This window comes from Bufo gargarizans, chromosome 6 (genome assembly GCF_014858855.1).
Source record: "Bufo gargarizans isolate SCDJY-AF-19 chromosome 6, ASM1485885v1, whole genome shotgun sequence".
In the NCBI taxonomy this organism is placed as follows: Eukaryota; Metazoa; Chordata; class Amphibia; order Anura; family Bufonidae; genus Bufo; species Bufo gargarizans.
This window is the reverse complement of record NC_058085.1, coordinates 280286838-280296528: the sequence shown is the minus strand read 5'-3', so window position 1 is coordinate 280296528 and position 9691 is coordinate 280286838.

The window sequence follows — 9691 nt, the reverse complement described above, 5'->3', positions numbered from 1 at the left end:
CTAGCCTGGTTTTGACTTAGCTTTTGGATTCTGAGTCGGTCCTGCTTTTGCCTATCTGATTCTGACCTCTTTCTGCCTGGCCACTCTTTTACCCCACTAGGTTTAGGCCCCTTCATTTGGCTAAGTTAAGGGTCTGTCCTCAAATTGGGGGCCACCATGCATGGCGGATTGTCCAAATACCATAGGGACGGTGATGCGGGTGAAGTACAGGGCTACACTGCAGGGGCATAGCTATAGGGGGTGCAGAGGTAGCAGTCGCTACCGGGCCCAGGAGCCTGAGAGGGACCAAAGACCCTTGTGGTTCATTAGAAGACACCGGTATTATAGAAAGTGCATGCTGGTCAAGTTACACCTCTGGCTGGAGGGAAGGGGTTAGGTCAAGAATTTGGCATGGAAGGAGGGGTCCTGTTTCAATTTTTGTCTCAGGCACATGAAAGCTATATGTTTCCCTGCCCCTGGCCACAAAGCACTGAGGGAAGGGGGGCCCAAGCTGAACACTTGCACCAGGTACACGTGATCAGGGGCGTAGCGTGGGGGGGGCCGGAGGGGCCGTTGCCCCGGGCGCCAAATTGCAGGGGGCGCCAGGCATCCGAAATTTCAATGAGGGCTACGGGAGCCTATGGCTCCCGTCCCCTCCGTTATGCCCCATAGGCTTCAGGCCACTAGGCCTGAAGCCTATAAGGCAGTAGAGGCGAGCGACGCAGGACTCGGTCACGATAACCTCACTGTGACCTCCTGCGTCGGGTCTCGCGAGATGACGCGATGACGCGGCGCAGGAAGGCACAGTGAGGCGTTCGTGACCGCCTGCGGCGGGAACAAGCGGGTATGGAGATAGGTAAGTATTTTTTTTTTATGTTAACTTACCTAATTGCAGAGGCTCTGGCGGCAGTATGGGGGGTGGGAGAGGAGAGGAGAGGACTGGAGCAGAAAGGCTTCAATGGCATTGGCACAGCAATAAGAGGGGCGATTATATTAGCAAAGAGGGGGGCCAGTACATTAATAACAGAGGGGCCATTACATTAATAACAAAGAGGGGGACATTATATTAGCAAAGAGGGGGCCAGTACATTAATAGCAAAGAGGGGGACATTACATTAGCAAAGAGGGGGCCAGTACATTATTAATAAAAAGGGGGCCATTATATTAATAATAAAGAGGGGGCCAGTACATTATTATTATTAATGTAATGACCCCCTCTTCATTATTAATGTAATGACCCCCTCTTTATTATTAATATAATGGCCCCCTCTTTATTATTAATGTAATGGCCCCTCTTTATTATTAATGTAATGCCCCCTCTTTATTATTAATGTAATGACCCCCTCTTTATTATTAATATAATGACCCCCTCTTCATTATTAATGTAATGGCCCCTCTTTATTATTAATGTATTGGCCCCCTCTTTATTATTAATATAATGGCCCCTCTTTATTATTAATGTAATGACCCCCTCTTTATTATTAATGTAATGGCCCCTCTTTATTATTAATATAATGACCCCCTCTTCATTATTAATGTAATGGCCCCTCTTTATTATTAATGTATTGGCCCCCTCTTTATTATTAATATAATGGCCCCTCTTTATTATTAATGTAATGACCCCCTCTTTATTATTAATATAATGGCCCCTCTTTATTATTAATGTAATGACCCCCTCTTTATTATTAATATAATGGCCCCTCTTTATTATTAATGTAATGACCCCATCTTTGTTATGAATGTAATGACCCCCTCTTTGTTATGAATGTAATGACCCCCTCTTTATTATTAATGTAATGACCCCCTCTTTGCTAATATAATGGCCCCCTCTTTGTTATTAAAGAGAGGGCCAGTACATTAATAATAAAGAGGGGGCCATTATAATATACAGGGGGAATGAAAGCTATCTGTCTGGCTCTAGCTCAGTATTGGGGGGCAGCAGGATGACAGTGTTGAAGGAAGGAGAGCATGATAGTAAAGTGAGGAACCTAAATTTTTTTCGGTGAAACTCTGCAGAGACGAGAAGCGGCTGAAAGAAGTTATCATGGCGGTCTTATCTCTGAATGAAGACGTCGAGGAGAGTCTACATCACAGGAGACGTCACTGGATGTAACAGGTATGGTGCGGTATTCTACTGTAATAATAATGTCCATCCACATATCTGTTTCATGGTAGGGTTGGGGGAGAAGATTGAGAATTTGGCCCATACGGCCGCATTCTGGCCCCAGACTTCAGGTCACACTGTACGTGTTCAGAATTCTGGGGCCTCACACCCATCTACTACATTATCTGTACTCAGAGAGTTATCTCTGTGTTATCTGAGGTGTAACATAGGACTGCTAGTGATCTACTACAGTATCTGTTAAAAGTGGCGTGCCTGGGGTAGGCGCGGGGGGGGGGGGGGCGCGCAATTTTTGGCTTGCCCCGGGTGCTGGCAACCCACGCTACGCCACTGCACGTGATAATGTGTGTCTACAATGTACTTTTTCTGAAACCTATAGTTTAGGAGTACATGAGCTGCAGACTCCCTTATCTGCTTATTGCCTAGCTCACAGTATTATGGGTCATGTCGCGTTTCCAGACTTCTTACTTTCACTTTGTAACATGTTCAGTAGCCATTTTAGAAAAAAATCTGACCACAAAACGTGAGGAAATTCAGCTTTGCAGTGAATCGAAATTTTCCTAAACTTTGGATCAAGTTCCCCTTTCAGATGCTTTTATTCACTCAACACTAATTATAAAGCATATTCACTAAATCAATGTGAAGTTCATTAACCCCCTGATTCCCCATCCCCTATGATTTCCCAGCTCTAGCAGAGTGAAGAAGATCTTACACCTGCCCTCAGTCTTGAGCACAGCAGGTACAATCTCAGTGATTGACATCAAACAGGCAACATTGCTATGACCTTGAGTAGTTCCAGTGTCCAATGACTACACAAAACAAGGCATCCCGAAATGACAGCACATTATGCAGACGTGACACCCACAGAGCTGGACTGTCAAGTGCAATTATGAGACTGTTTAAAGGGATAGTAACATACTATTGGATGGCTAAGTGAAACAATATTGTAATAGTTTTATGTTGTATTTATATCGGTTTCATAGACAATATTTTCCTGTAATTAAACAGAATCATCTGTGACGTGACAACTAATGGATGCAATTCCATTGCTACCACTCAGATTTCATATTGTTCTGAACAGTAAATCTACTTCTGCATTTGATTCATGTTTTCATATGCAAGTGTGAAGGAGTCCTAAATACACATAGGAGTATGAGATTAGGAATAAGAGTCTATATTTTTCCAGAAAGTGCGCCAGTTTTGTCAACGAACTGTGTCTGGTATTGCAATAATCAAGTGAATGGATCTGAACTGCAAACCAGATACAGTAAAATGATCAGACATGGCACAGTTTTGTGCAAAACAGAAACATTTTATTTTCTTATGGCAGACAACCCCTATAAGTGGCTGCTCCTATAGGCTCTGTTCTCGCACCTCTGGCCACGCCCTGCTACACTTGATTGACAGGGCCAGGCAGCGTTCACTTCCTCTTGCCTGGTCCTGAGTTCGGGTGAAATCTTCGTAGTATGCGGTGCAGGCGTAGTGAAGAAAGGATGCTTGTCGGCTGTGGACTTCCTTACTGCACCTGCGCAGCATACATCACAGTACACCCTCTCCTTCATTGATGCCAGTATCGCTCTTCTTCCAGGTGTGTTGTGATGTGTGCGGTGTAGGCGCAGTAAGGAAGTCCACAGCCAGTGAGCATCCTTTCTGCACTGCATACTAAATGGCTGAAGATTTCACCCTAACTCAGGGCCAGGCAGGTGGGCGTGAACGCTGCCTGGCCCTGTAAATCAAGTGTAGCAGGGCGTGGCCAGAGATGGAAGAACGGAGCCTGTAGGAGCAGGAGCAACCCCCCCCCCCGGTCTTAGAGGCTCATTTGCATATTATTAAGGTTCTTTTTTTTCTAAATAACGGTGGCATGTAGTGAAATGGGACTAATACAGTTATGTTCAGCTGACATTAGCACATCACTAATGTCAACCAGGTTAATACCCATTTTCATAGTTCTATTTAGTTTACTTTGTTTCATTTCATTTTTATATATTTTTTATCTTTAGTTTTATAACAAATTAATATTATTATTAGTAGTAGTAGTAGTAGTAGTAGTAATAGTAGTAGTAGTAGTAGTAGTAGTAGTAGTATTAGGGTTATTTCATTTTACTTTTATAATTTTATTTAAATTTTTTAAAGTTTTGTATGTTTTTACTTTTTTAAACCTGCTGTGAATTTTGGTTTTAAATCAGTTTCTTTATCTTTGAAGATTATTCTTATGTTTTTATTTTATTTGTATATCACTTTTAATTTTTAGCTCTAACTTACTTTTTCATTTACATTTTTTTTTTCCGAAGCCTTATAAAAAGCCTCTTGTGTTAATTAAGGTTTATTCTTTCCCTTTGTCGTCTTATTTGGAAGTCTTCACACTATACAGGTGAATTTTTAGCCCCCAGTCATTGATATTTTTAGCCCCCAGTCCCTCCGAGTATGGGACATGTCACTAAAAAAATGTGGTCTGTGCAGGTGGAACTGTTGTGCCCCAAACTATAGGACATTGCAAGACTCCTTCCAGTGACAATACATTGTAAATCTCTCTCCATACAGAACTATGTGTACATTACTGCCAGAGAATAAACCACTGAAGAATGTACAAGACATGTCACTGAGAAATATTACTAGAATGAATTCTGAAGATGTTTTTAAGATGACATTATCCTTTCCATTGAAGAAGTAGAGCTCCAAAACACATTTATCAAATAACTAAAAGCTCAAGACAATATATTCTACAACTTATTCATTTTCTACAATTCCATATAAATATACAATGGCATGCAAAAGTTAGAAAAACTAGTTAAGCAAGTTGAAGATGAAATGATCTCCAAAAGGCATAAAGTTAAAGAAGAAACACAATTTTCAACATTTTAAGTAATGTCAGTGTATTATTTTGGTTTTGTACAATTTTAGAGTGAAAGAAAGGGATGGAGTACCTTGCAAAAGTATAGGAACGCAAGGAGATTTGAGCGCTTAGGTAACTTTGACTGAGGTCTCAGACCTTAAAGGGGTATTCCGGTAACTTAATTTTTGAAAAACTGCATTAAGGCTGCAATCTGTGACTCAACCAGAACCCATACCTATACATATAACCAGAGCTTCATTTTACCTTGCAATCCATTTGCAGAAACCATATCTAGCTCCTGTGTAGGGCTCATGCACACGACCGTTCTTTGGATCCGCATTTGAGCCTCAGTCTTTGCAGCTCGGGTGCCCCGCAAAAAAAATAGAGCATGTCCTATTCTTGTCCATTTTGCAGACAAGAATAGGCATTTCTACAATGGGCCACCCGTTCCATTCCGCAAATTGCAGAAGGCACATGGGCGGCTTCTGTTTTTTGCGGATCCGCGGTTTACGAACCGCAAAAAACGGAACGGTCGTTTGCCTAAGCCTGCAAAACACTGAGAGTATCATGGCGCCTGATTTTCCCTCACAAAACTACAATCTCCACAATCCCTAGCTTTCCCGCTGTGAGTTTGTGCTTGTTCATGAGTGTAGATGTTTGTTGATTAGCCTGATATACAGTCCAGTCACGCCCCCTCTACTAGTAATCAGCAGCACACTAAGGCCCCTTTCACACGGGCGAGTTTTCCGTGCGGGTGCGATGCGTGTGGTGAACGCACTGCACCCGCACTGAATCCTGACCCATTCATTTCTATGGGGCTGTGCACACGAGCGGTGATTTTCACGCATCACTTGTGCGTTGCGTGAAAATCGCAGCATGCTCCTCTTTGTGCGTTTTTCACGTAACGCAGGCCCTATAGAAATGAATGGGGTTGCGTGAAAATCGCATGCATCCGCAAGCAAGTGCGGATGCGGTGCGATTTTCACGCATGGGTTCTAGGTGACAGTCTATTCACTGTATTATTTTCCCTTATAACATGGTTATAAGGGAAAATAATAGCATTCTGAATACAGAATGCTTAGTATAATAGTGCTGGAAGGGTTAAAAATAATAAAAAAGTTAACTCACCTTCTCCTCTTGTTCGCGTAGATCCCGGTCTGTTCTTTAGCTGTGGGCTAAAGGACCTGTGGTGATGTCAGATCACATGCTCCATCACCATGGTGATGGACCATGTGATTAGAGCATGTGATCTGACATCACCTCAGGTCATTCTGTACATCAATCCCAAGCCCGAACTTCTGTGAAGAAGTTCAGGTTTGGGTACCAAACATGCGCGATTTTTCTCACGCGAGTGCAAAACGCATGACAATGTTTTGCACTCGCGCGGAAAAATCGTGCATTTTCCCGCAATGCACCCGCCTCTTTTCCGGGCAAAAAACATGACGCCCGTGTAAAAGAGGCCTTACACTCCCTTTGTTTCACAAGACATTTAGCTAGAGAATTGATAGCAACACACTGAGAATGCTCAACCTAGCAAAGGCTCAGAACTACAGGTCGATGACCTGATAATTTATGAGGAAACAAAGTGGGTAGCTGAACGGTAAATATGTGAAATGTACATTATATTAGGCAATTATTGTTATGAATTAGTCTAAAGCATAAGTTATGTTTATAGTGACCAGAATACCCCTTTAAATAGCCTGTTGGGGTTTAGGCTTGTTCACAATAAACATTATGCAAATTTCAAAGCTTTAAAAATGCCCAGACTCCTCTAACCTTCTCCGAAAAAACTGCAACTATGGGTTCCTTTAAGCAGCCGCCTAACACTCTGAAAATGGTTGAGCCCCACAAAGCAGCAGAAGTCGATAAGAATAGGATAGCAAAGCATTTTCATGTTTCCATTTCTTCAGTTCAAACTGTAATTAATAAACGGCAGTTAACAGGAAACGTGGGGGTGAAGAGAAGGTCTGAAAGACCAAGAAAAATTTCAGAGGCAGCTGCTCATAGGATTGCTAGAAAGTAGAGTTGAGCGAACACCTGGATGTTCGGGTTCGAGAAGTTCGGCCGAACATCCCGGAAATGTTCGGGTTCGGGATCCGAACCCGATCCGAACTTCGTCCCGAACCCGAACCCCATTGAAGTCAATGGGGACCCGAACTTTTCGGCACTAAAAAGGCTGTAAAACAGCCCAGGAAAGAGCTAGAGGGCTGCAAAAGGCAGCAACATGTAGGTAAATCCCCTGCAAACAAATGTGGATAGGGAAATGAATTAAAATAAAAATTAAATAAATAAAAATTAACCAAAATCAATTGGAGAGAGGTTCCATAGCAGAGAATCTGGCTTCCCGTCACCCACCACTGGAACAATTCTAGTAAGAAGCAGGGCGGCAATACCAGAGGGTTAGACGGATCGTTAGTGATAGGGATATGTGTCAAACAAGATTAGACGATATGACCAATAAATTTAGAGAGCGAGGCTACCCCCCTGATCTATTGAAAATACAGCGTAATAAAGCTGAGATTACACCACCAGATAGAACTAAGAAAGAAACAAGGATCCCCTTAGTGATTAAATACCATCCCTGGTCCCAGCGCCTTAGGACTATTGTTAATCAACATTGGCACATATTATCTAAGTCCTATCCACGGATAGGAGAGTTCCAGAGGCCACCCATGATATGCTATAAACGGGCAGAAAATATTAGGGATAAAATAGTCCGGGCGGATGTGGGAAGTAATAAAATAGAAAGAGGACAGAGTACTTTATCTACACCTAGACGGGGCACTTTTCCTTGTTTAAACTGTGTCAATTGTTCCAGCGTTATAAAGGGTTCATGTTTCTCCCACCCTCACTCAGGTGAAAATATTCCAATAAGGGGCACGTTCACTTGTGATAGTAGATTTGTGGTTTACATTCTTAAATGTCCATGTGGATTACTATATGTGGGGGAAACCTCAATGAGAATGAAGGACAGACTAAGTAAACACAAATCTACTATCCGTAAACAGAATTTATTACTCCCAATACCCCTTCATTTTTATGATAAAAAACACAACATCTCGCAGTTGAGGTATCAGATTATTGAAGGTGTATCATTACCCCGTCGAGGGGGTGACAGAAATAAATTGTTATTGAAAAGGGAGGCTTACTGGATCCATCGTCTTCAGACAATGGAGCCCAGGGGCCTCAATCGTGAGTACAATGTGTCCTGCTTCCTATAAGGCATTCGGCCTTATGCAATCTGATAAATATATTTCTTTTTTTCTTCAGCGTGATTAATCACTGCAAGAATGGACTATGTGACTGAAAATCTTCGCCAGTATAGAGTGGATATGTTTTTTGCGAATTTTCAATTGCGAATTTTCAGTTGCGAATTTTCAGTTGCGAATTTTCAATTGCGAATTTTCAATTTTCAATTGCGAATTTTCAGTTGCGAATTTTCAATTGCGAATTTTTCAATGCAAATTTTTCATTGCGATTATTTGATATGCGAATTTTATTTAATGAGGGAGGCGGAGCTTCTTTGATGATGTCAGTTCCTTTGTGTTTCATTTATGTATAAATAGCTGGAGTGTAAGATGTTTTATGCAGTCTGATGAAAGCACATCTGTGCTGAAACGCGTCACTATGCCATTTTGAATATGTGACTGAATAAATCTACATTGTGATCTACATCAGCGAAGTGCCGGTCCTTTCCTTTGAAACCACCACTGGAACAGTCCATTCTCAGATATTTAGGCCCCGGCACCCAGGCAGAGGAGAGAGGTCCCGTAACAGAGAATCTGTCTTCATGTCAGCAGAGAATTAGTCTGCATGTCATAGCAGAGAATGAGGCTTCACGTCAGCCACCACTGCAACAGTCCATTGGCATATATTTAGGCCCAGCACCCAGGCAGAGGAGGGAGGTCCCGTAACAGAGAATCTGTCTTCATGTCAGCAGAGAATTAGTCTGCATGTCATAGCAGAGAATGAGGCTTCACGTCAGCCACCACTGCAACAGTCCATTGGCATATATTTAGGCCCAGCACACACACAGGCAGAGGAGAGAGGTCCCGTAACAGACAATCTGTCTTCATGTCAGCAGAGAATTAGTCTGCATGTCATAGCAGAGAATGAGGCTTCACGTCAGCCACCACTGCAACAGTCCATTGGCATATATTTAGGCCCAGCACACACACAGGCAGAGGAGAGAGGTCCCGTAACAGAGAATCTGGCTTCATGTCAGCAGAGAATCAGTCTGCATGTCATAGCAGAGAATCAGGCTTCACGTCAGCCACCACTGCAACAGTCCATTGTCATAAATTTAGGCCCAGCACCCAGGCAGAGGAGAGAGGTCCCGTAACAGACAATCTGGCTTCATGTCAGCAGAGAATTAGTCTGCATGTCATAGCAGAGAATGAGGCTTCACGTCAGCCACCACTGCAACAGTCCATTGGCATATATTTAGGCCCAGCACCCAGGCAGAGCAGAGAGGTCCCGTAACAGAGAATCTGGCTTCATGTCAGCAGAGAATTAGTCTGCATGTCATAGCAGAGAATCAGGCTTCACGTCAGCCACCACTGCAACAGTCCATTGGCATATATTTAGGCCCAGCACACACACAGGCAGAGGAGAGAGGTCCCGTAACAGAGAATCTGTCTTCATGTCAGCAGAGAATTAGTCTGCATGTCATAGCAGAGAATGAGGCTTCACGTCAGCCACCACTGCAACAGTCCATTGGCATATATTTAGGCCCAGCACCCAGGCAGAGGAGGGAG